General features: G+C 43.9%; 1 protein-coding gene across 3 annotated transcripts in view; it reads left to right on the top strand.

The window, feature by feature from the left end:
• The window catches only part of gli1 (GLI family zinc finger 1), a 37032-nt gene that overhangs the window by 715 nt on the left and 18029 nt on the right, over nucleotides 1–18288 (top strand). Inside the window, exons 1-2 of one of the 3 annotated variants that reach the window (XM_057030538.1) lie at nucleotides 9135–9449; nucleotides 15914–16047. The exons of 1 other annotated variant lie outside the window; for it this stretch is intronic. The gene's annotated coding sequence lies outside the window, so the exon portion shown is untranslated. Of the gene's footprint in view, nucleotides 1–9134; nucleotides 9450–15913; nucleotides 16048–18288 lie in introns of those variants that run through there. One more of the 3 variants, XM_057030540.1, reaches the window with a different exon arrangement.

Raw genomic sequence — 18288 nt, 5'->3', positions numbered from 1 at the left:
TTTGAAATCACGGACAGCATGTTTGGAAAGTTTGCTTGGTTACGTGGGTACAATCCTGTGCGGTTCAAAACGTGCAGTTGTGTTACTGAAGGCAGCAAAAGTTTTGTATGGATCCTCCAGGCAATCGTGCGTCATTGTGCGTCTCAACAATTTGCATAAAAGGTAGAAAAGCCTCAAAGGTCGCCGGCGTTTGTGGATTCCCTTCACTGGGCACCTCTTCGGCGCAAACGAGCGCTCGCCCCGTAGGTCGTTTCTGCACATTGTGAACTAAAGAAGGCGCTACGTTTGTATGGGATTAAACCGAATGTTCCGCTGGGATGATAAACCTCTATAGAAGCTTTCCTTTTACAGCTCTGACTACAGTTAAACATCACCTGGCACATCCGAGGAACTCTCATACAGCTGTTTCTTGTAAGCGCGAATACTTAAGATGCCAATATCTTTTCCAAATGTTGGTTTCAGTCAGGACACACACGCAGAAAAGACCATCGTTGACCGTTAAGTGAGGCTTTAAACCTGCGATAACTCAACATTCGTGTGTCTTTGCTCTCTGAGAAAACAAAACAGCACCACCATGAAACGCTCCATCGCTAATCCGTGATAGATTAGTGATTGATTATTGAATGTAATCTAATAAACCCAAGAAGAAGTAACTCTTGCTGTTAATGTGGGAAGATTAGGTTGCTTGTGTAGTGGCCCTGGACTGAAGAGTGTCAACACTACACTCAATAGAACAGTCAAACACTTGTATCCTCCAAAATGACAGTAAGAAGTGCTGGACACACACTCAGACATGCAGAAACTTCTTTAATAGTATTTAAACAGGCACTATCTATCTCTAACACACGCGGGAGCTTTTAAAACATTAAAGGTCAGACAATAACATTTAGGTGATCAACCAAATAAATGTAACATCAGTAAAAACCCTTTTAAATCAAACTGAACATTGAAATGTTCTGTGCAATTCTGCAGACTGAACAAGAAACAAACAAGGAGATATCAAATAAAATCCGTTAAGACAGAAACACCCAGACCCTTCTCAAGGTTTGGGGATGGGGGGGAGTTCAAGGGAGAAAAGTGCACTTGTCCTTTGGCCACGTGTGAAAAGCTCTACAGGGGAGCTTCCTTGCCCTCCCTGGTCTTTATCAAGTGTGTTAAGGCCAAAAGGCTCCTTAATGGGAATGCTCTTAAACAAATAGGCCTTACAGGAAGCAACCGTCCCACGAGTCAGTCACAGGAGAGGACTGATGGGAGCTGTCCCTGCCTCATCAGAGTGCTGATAAGTCTCTATCAGGGTGAATACAATTGAATTGAGCAGAATGTCCTCCTCCCATAGCAGCATAAACAAAGGTTAGTGGAGGGTTTTGGAGGTGATCTGCATATGCGACCTGGACTCCAGAGGCAAAAAATACAAAGAGTGATCCCATTTGTTGAGTAAGACGGCAAATATCTGTAGTTTTGCCAACAATGTCTCTGTGGATGACATCTCTGCGTTGGCACCAATGGCTGCCACCCAGTGGCAGGCAGCAACAAGTGGTGTGTTTTTGTCCAGATTCCATTTTGGTCCGCTCAGCAAGAAACATGTGTCACGTGATGCCTACAACACCCCCTCCTTCCCAATCCTCCCCCTCCTTCCACCTTCCAGCAAGAGGGAGGTGAGGAGGGGGAGAAGGACCACCCTCATTGGGATCACAGCCCCTCAATCAGGCCCTTTCACACCCTGTGAACCTGAAACAATCGGGGTTTAATAGCAGCTGTCTGCCTGTGCCGGCTCTGGTTGTAAACGTGGAGGCTCACAGCAGCGAGGCCCGTCGGCTTCGGACCGTAAAGGCGGGCCAGGATGCTCCGGAGGAGTCTTCGGCACAGGCCGACACAAGCGATCAGGTTTTCCTCGGCTTCTACTTTTGTTTTTCTTCATTCCTGCCATACGGCTCGCTCAGATCCGTGATGGCAGGGGAATTTCTGGAATTCCACTTTATTTGGCTTCACGGTTGGTTTTGGTTCAGTCTGTGCTGCTCACAAGATGCACAGGGCCGGATTTTAATTAAGAGGATTGCGCGTGAATGATTTGTGGGCACAGTTTTTACAGTTATCATCAAGGAGGCGAGCATTTTGCAACACATGTATCCACATACCGCAACAGCAGGCCCCAATTATCATCCAGGTCAGATATTTGTATTGACTGGGAGTATTTGCATAAGATCAAATTGCACTAGTGTGCTTCATTGTTTCTATCTCAATCCCACTTCCTAATGATATAACATTGAACCCAACAAGTGATGCTGAAATGAGGGTGAGTGACACCAGAGGGCAAAGGCATTAGGCCCTTTAAAGAAGCTTGAATTGAATTAACCAAAGGGCACAGACAAAAGAGAGAAATGCTCCAGTCATGGGAAATATTCAGAAAAATCATTGTTCGTGGTCATCGGGAACCTTCCCACCCTTTGGACAACATGATAGACAAATTGCAACATGGGAGATTAAAAGGAATAACCCGCTGAGACAATCAGTTTAAAGCAATAGAAAGATGGGTGGTCAACCGCCTTAGATGTCGGAGGAGAGACGTCCCAGCTGTCTCTGTAGGAGCACTGTTGTAAAAAGGATTTCTGATATTTAGATGATTCGGGAAAAATCCCTGGATACTTTTCAGGCACATCCTGGTCAGGATAAAGTTGAACAAAAACTTTTGCAAAAGCAAATAAATGTTGGGTTACCGCACTGTTAGTGTTGGGCAACCAACACACTTTGTTAAGGGTTTGAATTTAAAAAAAATCTTGATAGTCTGTATGAGCACAAAATCTCCACTCTCCCATGTAAATGTGAAATTCAAGCCGTCGTCCTGACCTCAGGCCAGGATTTATCAATCCGTTTGCCTCTTTGTCCCTTTAGTGATGACAGCATCTCCTCATCCAGAGGAGCTGCATGATTCCCCCACAACCTTTGAAACATTTTAACACAACAAAGTTACAGTTAATAAATGAATCGGAATATCGACCAGTACAGGTGGAGCAGGATCCAATCTAAAAAGGGATGCTAAATCTTGGGACTAAAGCATTATTGGTCTGTGTCTAATATGGATTCAAGCATGTGGTTGACAGTAAGAGGCGGGGTCTCTCCCTCCCCCATCACTCCCTCCTCCTCCTTTGAACCCCGGTGGCGGTTTTACGTTTGTGTGTGCGTGGAAAAAGCAGCTAGACGTGCAGTCTGCCAACTGTCGGCTCATGTGGTTAATATTAGAAATCAAACTGGTGCTAATAGGATGCAGGTGAGATTGGGAATCGCTTTCATATGCACAAACAACCCACAGTGATGCTTAATCATATCCCACTGGTACATTAGCAAACAACTGGCCCTCTTTTGGGGGGGGGGGGGGTTAACATTAGCATTAATCGTAGAGGAGTGAGAACTAATAGTTTTGATCATTTGGCACCGCTGGTTTGAACACGGAGACAAATGCCTTGCTTACAGGTGTTCGCTCAGAGTGTTTCCTGCCCGCTTGTGTGAGGTTCTTCGCTTGACTGTGTGTGTTCTCTGCCTGCGATGAGTCATGGCGCGCTGTCCTGTCGACAGGAAGAAAGTGCGGAGGAGGCAGTGTTTGTTACTCCACCGAGTTGCTATAGCCACAGCGCATTTGTTCGCCGCTATCCTCACTTTTAATCACAACGCAGCATGCAACAACCACGCCCACGCCACGTTTCTGTGACGTCTTCCATGACAGGTCTCGTGAATTCTGCCCCCCTTTGGGGCACTTTAGAGACGGCGCGCGAGGGCAACATCCAATCATTTTCATTGATTTCCTCTCCTTCGAAAGTGCACTTTTCCATTTCATCCTTATCTACAGAGGACAGACAGCACCATAACAGTTTTGTGTGTGACTCGGTTTGTGAGCAACTGTTACACATCACAGCTGGAATTAGTTTTTCCAACTTCCATGAACAAACAGGATGACAATTGAGAGTTGGGAGCTCAGATGAGACTCTGCAGAAGTGTGTTCATTGCGTGTGTTTATGATGAACCTCCTGGACAACTTCTTTTCTCCCAACATTGAGATAACTTATCAAGATGGCCTGGGAGATGACTGTGGGGGAAATTGTATGTCAACATTCCACTGTGATATGTTAAAAGGAAATTTCAAAATGCATAAATATGTTGCTGACACTGTCCCGTTTCAAGCCTTTAAGACCCTAATTCAATAAAACCTGAAGCAATATTTCTGGTTTAATGTTTTCCCATGAAATGGCTAATGAAATAGAAAATATAAATTCAAAATATTTAGTTGTCTGTATCTGTGTGTGTGTGTGTGTGTGTGTGTGTGTGTGTGTGTGTGTGTTACAAACCAAGTGTTAGCCAGTGTATGAACCTACCCACATTAGCTTTGTTGCTAAAACTGCCCGTTTGTGAGAAGAGAATAGTGTGGTCGTCGTACGTCTTATTTTTTGTAACTTCCCTTCTAAATGTTTCCAGTTTTGTACGCATCCATCATCTTTTTCAGCATCTCTGTTGTTTCTTGTGTTTCCGCCACTGGCGTCCTTTTTCTATTCCTGTGTCTCTGCTCTGTAAGTAAGTGACAGTGGTGAGAATCTATAGAGGTGTTGTGCTGCCATGTTAGCCAGATCAGATGCTATAACAGGAAGTGGCTCCCTGTGCATGGATGAGCGCAGTGACACACGCACATGACTTATTGCCACTGCTAGCCAAATGGAGGCCTTGCTGTCACCGATACACTGACACGAATCCGTTGCAGGTCAAAGGTTGCTGCAGTGCCCATCAAACAGGGCGTCATATTCATACTGACACGTGTGACACGACTGGGTATTTTGTGTCGAATTCAGGAAGAACTTTAGAGAAATTATTAGTTGCAGTTGTCTTATAGGAGAGTTCTTCTCTTTCATCCCACGTAGTCCAGCACAATAAAAGGAACCCAGTGGCGTAAATTGTGTTGAAGCAGAAAAGAATTCCCTTCTGGAGACATCAAACTAGCGGAAAGCTGTGCTTTGTGAGAGGTAATTTTGTTAAGTTTGTTTGAACAAATCTCCTTTTACAGTCGGAAAAAAAGAGAATCAGACAGAAAACACAGTTCCTCTGCATTTGCTTGATTCTTTTTGCTTTCTTCAAACTGTATTAAGCCTCAAGAAAAATAATGTTGCTGGCATGTCCTGAGAAAGACCTTTCCATTTTCATTAACAGTGGAATTTGTTGGAAAGGAAAGAAGGGCAGAACAGAGTGAAGGGTGAATGAGAGGAACATTTCATAGTGAGTGTGGAGGAGTGAGAGAGAGAGAGAGAGAGAGAAAGAGAGAGAGACATGCAGATTGTTTTAAATCCTCAGCGAGTCAGGCTCTCAAATTTATGCCCATGGGCTGCTTCTTGGGTGGGCTGCAGGGAGGAGCTGCAGCAGGGGAAAGTTGCCGGCTCCAGACTGCTCGCCTTGCTCTGGAGCTTGGCTCTTCCTGCTGGAACACATTTACAACTCAACCGTCCTGACTGGCTGACTGACTGCCTGGCCATATCGACTGTCTTAAATACTACTTGTTGAGAAAGTGACGCTGTCCTAGCATTAGATTTCAACAGGCCGTCCTGTTGGATGACGCCTCCCCGAGCCTGCGTTTTAAACCAGGGAGAAATCGCCTTATTTAAATCCAATGAGAACTAAAATGAAGAGGGCTGATTTCCTCCGAGGAGGAGTTTTTACTTGTGAAATAAGAGAGACGGTTCAAATCAGATAAGGCATAATATGACTCCTGTGTATGACGTGCAAGCAGCGGGTGTTTGTTTTTGCTCCGGACCCTTCCACAAGTCTCCCTGATGTTCAGGATGTAGGTGTTCTTTCGCAAACCAGAGTTCAAAGTCGAGTCCTTGCAATGATCATGCCGCTGTCAGACTGACATCCCAACTATTTTTGTTATCTGCTATGATCCAGACCAGAAAGTTGCAACTTAGAATATAAAAGAGACGTGGCACCAGCCTTAATGCTAACCTGCTTCTGTCATTGATAACGCTGGTCTGCCTCTCTCAAAGGTCACCAGGGCATTTAGGGTATTTCGATCCTTGGTAAAGGGTATTAAAATAACTAACGTGCACTGTCCCAGTTCTTAGCACCCTTTCGTTGGGTTAAGAAGAACAGTGGAAGAGCAGACTGCAGCATGGGTGGAGCTAGACACACCGCGGCCTGCTGATTGGTCAACAGCAAATCAGAATAAAGTAATTATTTACAATATTTTGCCTAATTAGAAAAAGCCATGGTTGTTTTCAGTTCCTACAGCAGATGGAAGGATCTCATCCTGCCAGGGTCGAGGTTTGGAGGCTTTCTTACTCAAAGCTGAACGGCAGAGGGGATTCTTTTGTATAAAAAAGAAAGTGACAGTTCTATGAAAGCGTCACACTCCAGGCATCCGTTTGAGTTTTTTTGTTCCTCACATCTCGTTGCGTTAAAACACTGAAAGGCCTTTTGAGCTTCGAGTTTCTCTCAACTTTGAGAACAGGGAGGTTGTCTCTGCCTCAGGACGGAATGCACAGCGAGGGGGTGACATCAGCGGCATGTAAATCAGCTCACTGAGGAGCCGTAATCTAAACTTCAAATTCAGAGGTTGGCTGCTTAGTTGGTTCACCACAATAATGCACACACGTTCACACACTCACATATACACACACACACGTGCCCATGTACGCATATGTTACACACTTGAACAATAAGAGGTCAGAAGGAAGCAAACAAGTAGCTGCTTTTTACATGAAAAGCGCTCATTTATCTATAGATTTAAATGTTTGTTAGGGGGCTTTAATTACGAAACAGTTTAGCTTTGAAGAGGGGAAAAAGTAAAACACGTGTTTCCTTTAAGTGAGAAACCTTTGAAAAGAACGGTCGCATGTGGGTGTATTCTTCCCCTGGAGTCCTGTTTCAATCCAGCCCATGTGTCTGGCTGCTTTGTGAGCTAATTCGCTCTGAAGGTATTACGGTTATTGGAAGGCTTGTAAACCATTAAGTCTTTATTTACAAGAGAAAGAAATGAGGGTCTGGAGAACTGCGCAGGGGCGAGCTGGGTCTTGGTACAGCCGCTGACCCCACTGTACGGCATCACGCTAGCTGAGCTTCTCAGCTGGCAGACCGAGCAGACATCTGGTGCTATTTGCTGCTAAACCCAGACCACTCCTCAATTACATAATTATGCCCATTAATTACATGGGACCGATCATCATTTCCTGTTTGCCAATAACGAACAAAGACTCAGAGACGCGCGTGTGTGTGTGTCTGTGTGTGTGTCTGTGTGTGTCTGTGTGCATGTGAAACATGAAACACGGCCCGCTGTATTTCAGAACAACCCAAGGTTAAAAAAAGCTTCGTCTATTTGCACTTTCGGCTTAATATTATATGTGTGTTCATCCAAAACCCACGTAAAACTTCATTTTCTTTTCTGGAGTCCAGTTTCAAGACAGAGGTAAGTGAAGTGGCCACGCAGCTGTGTGTGGGGAGACGCTGCTCTCCGCTGTTAAACTCTGGAGGCAGGCTGGTGTTTCTGCAGCCACTGTTTGTGACCACACACATTGGCTCCTCCAGGAGGAGACCTGGAGAAGTGACTCACCTACATGTGTTTCTCCACGGAGATGTAGGTGTGATGGCTTTCACACCGTGACGGCGCTCCTGCCCGCATGACGCGTTCACGCGCTTCAGAGAGAACAGAGAGAATCTCAGGACCGATGTACAAATGACTCACGAGTCTGTAATTATGGAGAATGCACCCAAGCCTGGACTTTAATTATGCAGAATTCAGCCCGGTTCAAGTCGCCCCTCCTCTCCAAACCACATTTTTGACCTTGCTATCCTGGCCTTAGGGCGTGTCATATACTGTATATACTCATATATATATATATATAAGATAGCTTAAAAAGGCAGTTACTTGCATATAATTAGCTGTCAGGAACCAGAAGGTGTGACGGCTAAATTACTCCAGTTCTGACGTGCAGAGTTGTAGACAGAGGAGGTAAAGCTCCAGCTGGAGGGACAGCGCAGGGAAAGCTTCAAGGCAGGATAGATTTGATTAGGTTGGATTAGGTTTGAGAAGACGACGCAAAGCGGTGTTCCTGGGGGTGCTCACGCTCTCACGTTCTCACGCTGGGAGCTGACCTGCTGCCGCACTCGGCAGGAGACAAATGTTGGAATGACAATGTGGCTGTCGCAGCTGTTGTTTTTTCAGATCCAGAGCTGTTGTCCTCCGCCTCCTGTTCCTCCTGTACTTTCTTTCTCCCGAATGCACCTGCTAGCAGCAGCGTGAGGGGAAAGTAATTGGGGGGGGGCACGTGTTATGGGAGCGAGAGAGAGAGTTTAGAGGTTTAGTTTCCTGGTCGTGGACAGTGGGGACGATCGTGGTACCACGCTGGGCATTTATGCTGAGGCTTATGGGACGAGACTCAGCTGAATACACAGAGGGTCGACGGGGATCCACGCTCACTTTTCTTTTCACACAGAGTCCAGCTCTGTGAGCTCGGGGCTGATCCAGATCAGCACAGCGTGGACGTGTCAGTAAGAAGAGAGAACGAATGAATGAAAAATGGCTGCGCTCTTCATCATGTTGTCTACATCTTTCTAGTTTTAATTATCACACTTATCACCCTGAAGAAGCCACATATTCAACTCCAACCACTCCCAAACTGAGAAGGAATATAGCCTAAATGTACAGCCCTCGCCTGCAGATGCACAAGAGTTCTTAATTAGTTCTCTATTCTTTACATTTTGTAAATCACCTGTATTGTTCTTTGTTATTTTACTGAAGCTCCTTCCACTTTAGGCACAAATATGCGCTGTTGTCCTGCTCTTGGAGGACCTGCTGAAGGCAGCTGCACGACACCATCAACCGTAGCGGTGGTGCATCTGCTGAGAAGCTGCCATAGGTTACAAATCTGCTCGGCTGTTTTTGGACAGGGGCAGGGTTATTTATCATCAGCATAGACATGACTGGATAATTGTCTAATTCAGGTCACCTATCACCTAATTAAGCCCTCTGTTGCCTCATTAGCTTCACTTGAGAATGGTTTTAAGTATTTCTCATGGAAAACTCTGTTTATTTCATCTGTTTTGAACAGTCATCTCACTTTCTGCCAATGACTGCTAATCCTGCCTCACTTTGCAGCAGGTTTTGACTTTTTCCGCCATTCTTTTCTCGTTATTTCTACTCAGGACGGGTCGGGCAGTTGTCCTACTGCAGCCATTTATTGGCCCTTATTAGCCAGCACCTGTAGTCCATTTAAAGCCCAGCCTTGCTGACCCGACAGATACAAACTGTCTTTAAGCGCTCGGCTCAGAGAGAAGAAGATAAACGTTTGGGAATTTACTGGACTGCAGATGGCAATCCATGGAGGTTCACAGACTGGAATGGTGAAACCAGCAGGACACGAATCGAGAGGGAATTTTATCAGTTCTTGTCTTCTCCTCCAGCTGGGGGCCAAAAAATCGTGGTGAGCATTTGTGTATCTGTCTGAATGTTACATGGTGGGCACCTCTCTTCGGCCATCAAAGGCGACTTTTGGCAGTACGCATGTGGCCATAATCTAACTGGAAACGAACCACTTTGAAGAACACTGGTTGTCTAGTGACAGGTTTGATCTGGATAAATAGCGTACCAAAATAGAGGCAATCATAAACATCACTTTAAAAGCTGCCTGAGGTTTGAATATTGATCCTCATTATAATCTTTGTCATTATATATATACGTGTGTGTGTGTGTCCTGTACTATATTATAGTAAAAGATGAGAACATATAAAATAGTCTAATGTGGAGAAATAACCCCATCTACATGCACCATTTCTGGACCTGGAATCTAAAATTCCAGTAATATATAAAAGATTATATTCAGACTATAGATTCTAGTTGCAGTTTCCAGCAATTTAAAACACCACAAACAATTTTTAATATTAAAGATAAATGCTTTAGTGGCATTCTTGGTTAGTTTTGATTAACGGTAAAGCCTATTCCCACTCTTTATGCTAAGATATACAACCCTATTTAGTAATTACAATACATACTTAATCTTCTTATCAGTCTTCTTATCTAAACTGCATGCCAGAAGGCAAATAAGGTGTTTCCTCATATACCTCTATCTCCATTAATTCTCTGTGGTACTCAAAAGTCAGAGAGGCTTATTTCCAATTTTAAATGACAACTGTAGTAAATCACTATTTTCCCTGGGTGGGTCATATCATTTTAAGTGTCCCTACATCGCCCTCTTTACCCCCAGTTTTGTGTGACTGCAGCTTCTTGTGTTATAGAGCCAGGCCTTGGGGCTGGGGGGGGCGTCTTTTAGCAACCTGCTGGATGTGTCACACATGCTGCAGCTTGTCAGTCTCAGTTTGGGAGCGTGTGATTGGGTCTCGGAGTGAGCGTCTGCATGTGAACGTCTCTGTTCTTGTGCAAGTCTGAGTGTGTTTAGATTTTTAGAGATAGCTGCGCTTCCTGTCTGTGGGTGGAGAATACTCGAGGACAGGATGAAAATTCACTCATGTGCGTTCTCAGGTTACCAAAACACAACTTTTGGAGTTTTATCTTGGGACTGGCAGCTGTAGATCAGCTACCGTCACTGTACATACAGGGTCACATTAGCTGTTAATGCAGTGGATTGTATGGTTGAGGGAATGCTTATATTTCATGAAAGTGAGGTGACAATAGCAGCAACTTTTACTTTCTGGATTAAAAAAAAAAAGTCCTGGTAAATCATGTGTTTTGCATTTCAATTTATAGTCTTGTTTCAAATATTTTTGTAACTTTTCATGAATTGTTATAGGCTCCGTGCTACTATTTAGCTCCGTTAGCTCCCATAGACCAGCTCTTATTCCACAGGCTCACTTTGAGCTGCTGCTTGGAAGAGGTTTTTCCAAATACGGTCAAAAGAACCTGGACATCGTTATGTATCCCTTTCTAATAGTTTCTGTTCATTTGCTCCATTTCCAATTTGATCACAACACAAAGTGAAGCTTGCGGAAATGAAATAAAGGCTGCAAGCGTGTTCCCCCCATCAGCATTCTACAGAACACAGAATTCTGGGTAATCAGGAAAGTCATATGACTCTACTAGGGGGAGATTTGGGTTGAGGGAAAGTATTTTTCTCCTGGCTGATATTAACTAAACACACTGAGGCTTTTTTGAAATACATGAAAATGATAACAGTTCCTATAGTTTTTAAAGTTATACTTTATAACATTCATATATATAGTCGATATGATAGCGGGCGATTCGCACTGGATGATCGTCTGCTGATTTTGTGTACTTGAGTAAAGCCGTCTATAAATTGCATATCTGTATGCACACACAAACCTCGGTATCGCTGGCTGCTGGTGGTGCGTCTGAGGAGTGTGGTTTACCACCATGTCATTGCCCGCATGGCCCTGTGTTGTCACCTGTGCACACAGAAACACACAGAATGAGGGTAAAACTGCCAAAAACCATGACCATGCATAAACACCATTACACACCAATGCAAGTGTGCCTGCAGGACAGTGTGCTAGTGATGTAAAGTAAATGGTATCCTTGGATCTTCACATATAGAGAGGCAGTGAGGTTTTAAAATGAGACATATTTATCAGTGATTTCTGGCCGATTCTGCGTAATAATGTGAAGGTTTTAAACCCGTGTGTTATGTAAATGACTACTGATGTCAGCTCTTTATTCTGGCCAGCAGGCCCCCGCTCACAAATGGCTGAACCCTAATGTTCAAGCCCCGTAATGGCCCCAAATCTCTCACTTTTACCAAAACAAATACAAAATCTCTTTCCAGTCGTTACCTCCTCACAGGCGTCTTCAGTCATGCTGCACATTAGCTAATGAATTTACCCATTCACTGGTCTGTGAATTCAACCGATCTGAACCGCTTTTGATGTGAGATATGTGCGACCACTGGATGCGATAATTAACCTCTCCCACTCTCCTCTCAGTAAACACATTGAAGAGCAAACGTTTTTTAACTTGGAGTGTTAGCGCCAGAGCTCTTCTGCTAACTGACCCGGTCCTCTGAAGTGCAGCACATAACAGGCGCCCACATTGGCTTTTGTCTGCAGGAGGGTCTTTACATAACCCACGTAACCAAGCACATTGTCTAGCAACCAGCCAGCTACTGAAGAGCCTTGTAAATGGCGGAGGGGGTCTGTGAGAGGAGGCCAGTAGCTGAGTTGAGAGGCAAGGGGAGCTAAGTTAGACCAACACTAAACATGAGTTTGTTAGCTTGATATTAAATGTAGGGAAGTAAGAGGCCCCTCAGAAGTAGAAGATCTAATCTTAAAAAATAATTTGAATATTTGAGTTTCAGTATTGATTTATCAAAGCTGCTATCAAACCTTTTTCAAGAAATGTATTTAAAAGGGAATTGGTTTTTAGTTTTTCAACACCCAATACGCTCCTGACCCAGCTCACAAAGCGCGGCCTTCTTCACCTAGTTCCCAGCCTTTGGGTCGGAGCCAGAATTCCCCTGCAACCGCCAGGATGTTGAGGTATATTTTCCCTCCCCTCTCCCAATGATTAGTTTTTTCAAGATGTTTTCTTTTGGCAGAAGAAAAATGTTTACACGTCTCCCTCATTGCACTGCCCAGATCACACCCAAAAGGCTTAAGATACGTGTAATGGCTGGAGGCATTTTCAAATAATTTCAGAGCGGAAAGGAGAAATTATCTGGATTATTATTATAGAGAATGAAGTCACTGTTACATGTTTGCAGCGGTTGGACTGTACCACAGCAAAAGTGCGGAGCGGTGGTAATCTCCAGACCATTCAAGTGTTAATAACTCTGAAGAAATGCCAATTACCCTGAAGCAGCTGTTGTTCAGTGGCAGGACAGCAGGCTCCCAATAATAGGTGCGTTTGACAGGGCGCCTCATTATCAGATCCACACTTCATCTTAGATCACATGATAATGACCCATTTATCACTGACACTTGATTCTGCTGTCATTCCTAACAGCTCCCTGCCAGGGCAGAGGAAGCTTTTACTGATGTCTGTGAAATGTTGCAATTGTTTCCCAATACACAAAGACAAGGTGTCCCAATGGCCCCTGTGTGAGTCCCCCAATGGCCCACAAGTTGCACCACTGAGGATTTTCTCTCCATTGTCACCCCCGCTGCAATCACGGGGTTTCTACCAGACTATGCGGGTGTGGGGGAGGTGAACGAGACTTGTGCCGATGCTTTTGAAAAGATGTGTGAAATAGGAGTACGGGTATTAAGCGTCTTGGCTCAGTTGGGGGTCTATTGTGCCAGAGGTTGAGTCCCCTACTGGCATCCATGATCTCTTCCATTGACATTGAAGCTTTGCTCCGCTCTCCGTTCCTCTTTTACTAAGTAGTCTCCCTCTTCTCGTCCCCTGCAGCCAGTGTGTGCTCATCTCCCACCTCCCATTTCACTGCTGGTGTCTGACTGGTGTTTGGCCAGGCCTAAACTGGCCCAGTTGTGAACCTATAAAGAATCTTTCTGGTTTCCCGCAGCCTTGACTGTGAATACAAATCATTAAATTCCTGCTCAATATTTTAAAATGTGCCAGATTCTAAATTTCATTACTTAGATGTATATTTGATCTTGCGGCACAACTTGAAGCCCTGACGAGGACATGTTAATATTGGTGATGGTACTCCAAGCTTCGATGAAATAAAAATTCCTTCCTGTTTACAATACACTAAGCACGTATTTATGTCTCTGTCCTTGTTTATTCTGAAGAATCCAGAGGGTTCTATTTTATTTCATATCACTGCTCAGCTATGTCCCATTGCTCTGGATTTGAAATGTATTTTTGCTTTTATGGAATCATTAATCATTGCAGTATCATCAAAAGTAATATTCCCCAGCTTAGCCCTGAAGGAAGAACATTTTAGCACAAGTAAAAGATAACCAGGAAAAGTTTTGATTTCCTGGTGTTTGTAGTTTGACATATTTGTTGTGTTATGTAATTTAAACCCTGCACTGTTGTGCAAGAAAAGCCTTTTTTCTGATAATTATTTTAGATTTCATTTACTGCATCAGCGTTTTTAAATGCCTGAAATTTTTATAGAGGTCATTTGTTGATGAAAATAATGATAACTATGAGCGTTTGTGGATTTTATGTTTTATAGCAATTAAAATGAGAGTAAGATTTGAAATATTTGTGAGGCTACGACAATCTGTTTGCATCTATGAAACATACGTTCCTTCTTTTGCTGCTTTCTCTGTAAGCATGTTTGAGACACATAGGGAATGTGTGTACATACACGTATTTGCACAGTATTATCCAACTTGTGTGAGGCCAACAGGAGTCACGCAATTGTCAATAGCCGAAGTCAATAAAAACCCAAAGTTGACAAAGAGAGAACAAACAGCTGCAGTTTGTTCAGGATTTCCTCACAACCGCTCCACAAGCACGACCAGAGAGGAACAGAGATGTTAGAGGGGAAGATGGGAGTCCTGACTACAGTAGGCCAAGCAATCATGCCTGAGTGTCATCGTTTAATGGTCCCGGTTAGCGTGGTGCACCTACAAACCCACGCAAATACAAAAATAGAGCTTTTAAAGAGTATTTAGATAAATGGTAAAAACCCTTTAAATCTACTCTGTTTTTAGACCAAGGTTACAAAGTTGCAGAAAAAGGATTTTTATTTCCTCTCAGTCCGTCTATTGTTGGTTTTATTATGTTGTAAAACCAGCAACATCCTTAAATCACTGTAGTCATGTTTACATAATCCGGCATCCAGAAGATCTTTGGCACAACTCCACCCTTGATCATCACCAGAACCAATACATAAATACATAAGTTGGTTGTGTCTACCAAAAAATGTTTTCAAAATGTTTTCACGGAATTGCTGGATGACCACAAAGTTCAGAGACAAATCACGAACAGCGTTGAAATAAAAGAGTCTCCTTAAATTGAGCTGTTTTTGGCCTCATTGGCGTGTTCTGACCTTCTACTTCACATACGTTACAATCGCTTCCTGTTCTGTCTTTGTGTGCTCTTTTTCTGGTTGTTGTGACAGATGTAGCATCACTTCTTCGCTACTTTGCTGAGGTATTCCCATTTAGTGCAGCACTCAATTAGGAAATGCGGGAAAGGGGAACAAAGACGCCGGTGTCCCCGCTGGACTGTCTTTCAGGATAAGCCAGCACAATAGCAGCGCAACAACAGAGCCCTTGTGTAAACAAAGTGTTCTTGAATGAAGGAGGCATTTAAAAATGATCGCTCTTCACAAACAACATGCGACCCTCCTCTCTCTGTCCTGCTGTCACCCTCCTCCCCCTCGTTCTTTAGCTTTCTCGCCCCCAGTGGCTGCCTCTCCATCCCCATTCCCTTTAAAGTTCATCTTCCTCGACTTTCAGTGCATTTTTTTGTCTTTCTTTTTTTTTCTTTAATTTTCGGTTATCTGGGTCCTTGTGGTGTATTGACGGATGCAGTGGTGATAAGCTGGAAATGGAAGTAAAATGGAGAGCCGCATAGATCTGAGGTGGAGAGTGCAGTGATTAAAATTCATCCCACGCTGCAAACAAAAAGAGGAATGAAAAAGAGGGAGAGAGCAGGAGAGGGTATTGGAGTGTGTGTGGTGGTGGTGGTATTTGGGGGGGTAAGCCTTCAAAGATCCCCGAACACCCCTAAAGACCACTACCGTCCCCTCTAAGGGACTGCATTTGAGTAACAGGGCCGTCATCCTCCAAGAGAACACAGATCAATGGAAGGGGTTCATGGATGGATGGAAAGATAGAGGTACAGAGAGGGGGGGCATCGAGTATTTAACATGCACTTTCCTCCCATGATTTGTAGAGGCAGCCTGAAAGGAGGGTCAACAATCGACTCAATTACAAGACAAACTTTCTAAGGGTGCTACACCAGCACTCAGCGTGGACCCTGCAGCTCTCGGCCAGGCTGGCAATTGTTATTTTTGCCCTCCCTTTTCTCTACTGGTAAATGTTTGCCCCTCTTCAGGTGCCCCCTGGCAGACGCAGGAACTCCAGCACCACGGATAGACTCCAGCCTTTTCAGCCCCTGAACGATTCCCTCTCCTTTCTCCATGAAGAGCCAGAGGGAGAGGGGGAATGAAGAGGCAGAAGAAGGACTAGGTGCCCTCTCTTTGTCAGGCTTTATGGCTGCTAATGAATAAAATTCATTCCCACAGCACAGGTGGCATTTTCTCTAATCCAATTCGGTCTGGCTCAAAACACAGATGAGATAAATCTCTTTAAGTTATGACTGGACAGAGCTTTTCTTTTTAAAAATGTACTTTAAAGAATGAAAATGTGGCACATAAAAGGCCAAGAGTTATTCAAACAAATCCACGACTGGCTACGCAAAGGGGAACATATTCATAGCTAGCCATAAAGTCTCTTCATCCTCCATCATTTTAGGATTGTAGCATCTTTAATTGAATCCGCTTCTTTTGCAACATTTGCTTATCATTACTCTGGGCATTAGTTACATTTAAGTCTTCCCTACATGTTGTTATAGTGTAGCACATGTAGCTGTTCACAAACCTCTTATAATGAAAGTCATGTAAGGATTTTACACAAATATTATGTCTAGCAGTTCACAATTTTGAGAAAATAAAAGTGAATCATCGGCATTTAGCTCTATAGGATGGATCAGTATGTTCCACTGTTGCACCTTACAACTGTATTTTCCATTTGAGTACATCCTCCATTCTTTCACACCTCAGGTGTTTTCCACTTGGAAATGTTGTGTCACTGAGGAAACCCCACACACACACAGACACACACAGGTTTGTTCTCACTGGTTGGCCACCAATGCCATGGGCCTTTCGTAGAACTGAATGTGATAGACAGGATATTATGATGGCATATATTTGGCAAAGCCAGTGCTGATATTATAAACAGGAGCCGCGTGTCCGCCAGGAACACCTGTGTTTCCTGTGCACAAATGACACTGACTTAATGAGGACTTGCGGGAGCGTTCAGCATTGTCCCGGTGACGCTCCATTGATAAGGTCAGACAATACAGTGAGGAATGAGATTCCAACAATAGGTCTCCAGTCCTTCCCTTCCCAGTCAAAAGGACTGGTGAACCATAGTGCCGCTCAAGGCTGTGCTCATATTCTCTCTCTCTCTCTCCTCTTTCTCTTCATTCTGTAACTTCTTTTCTCCCCTCGGCAGTCTCTGTCTTCCTCTCTCTTTCTGTCCCATCATCCATCCCTCTTTTCTAAAGGAGAGGGGAAAGCACGAATACCACACACACAGACTCTGAGTCGCCCGCTGCTCAACAACATAACTGCCGCCAGATTTTTTTTTTCCATCTTTTTTTTCCATCTCCAGTGAATCCCTCTGTGTCCCTCCCCTCTACACCGGAAACAGTGGAAAAGTCGTTCTCTCTGTCTGTCTGTCTGTCTGTCTGTCTGTCTGTCTGTCTCTCTGCCTGCCTTACAGTATTCCTTTGTGTCTAATAAAATCTATTGTGTCTTCTCAATAGTAACACCAGGCCGGTAATACTGCCGGGTCTCATTCATATATATCATAAACAAAATGAAAAAAAACATTGTGGAAAATTTTCAATGGGGGGGGGGGTTCCATACTACCTGGTGAGAGAAATAACGTGTTTGTATGCATGTGCGTCTTTAGAGCATGTGGATCCTCGCATGTATACAAATGAGCCCTGTGTATAATCTGGTTTTAAATCCTTGAGACTGAAGACACATTGAGATTGTGCATTTAAATGCATTTGTGTGTGTGTGTGTGTGTGTGTGTGTGTGTGTGTGTGTGTGTGCGCATCAGTGAGCACTGCACGGAGATACAGGCTGGAATTTAGGGCTGAGACCGGGTGAAAGGGAGCCCCTTCCTCCAGCGTCAGATAGGATCAGTGTTTACTTGCACCAATAGCAGAGAGTTCGAACGATTGCGAAACATCTCCGACACTTTTGTAAACAACATCGGGACGACAATCAAGTCTTCATTTGGAGTGTTTAAGGACATTTGAAGGACATTTTATATAGTACAGGGACGAGTCAAATCATAATTTATACATTTAACTTAATATTTCAATATGAAATTGTTCAACTTCAGAAAACTACTTAAATGTTTGGCACATGTTGATTCCTGTGAATCTCCCTTATTTAAAACAGGCAGATTTGGAGTGAAGTCTGATTTATACAGGCTTACAGATTATTCACACCCCTTGTGAATGTTCTCAATCCTTCCAGTTCACATTATTCTCTCCAGGTTGGAAAAAAGTGGTGACTGAAAGTATTGATTGGAAATATTTGAGTGACAGTTCTGGGGTCAGTTAGAAGTGTTGTTAGGTGTTGTTGTTGTGGTGCCACATGACACTTTGGTAAAATATGTGGCAAAACTGTG

This window comes from Takifugu flavidus, chromosome 4 (genome assembly GCF_003711565.1).
Source record: "Takifugu flavidus isolate HTHZ2018 chromosome 4, ASM371156v2, whole genome shotgun sequence".
Lineage (NCBI taxonomy): Eukaryota > Metazoa > Chordata > Actinopteri > Tetraodontiformes > Tetraodontidae > Takifugu > Takifugu flavidus.
The sequence above is the reverse complement of the archived record's forward strand: the minus strand, read 5'-3'. Positions and strand labels throughout refer to the sequence as shown.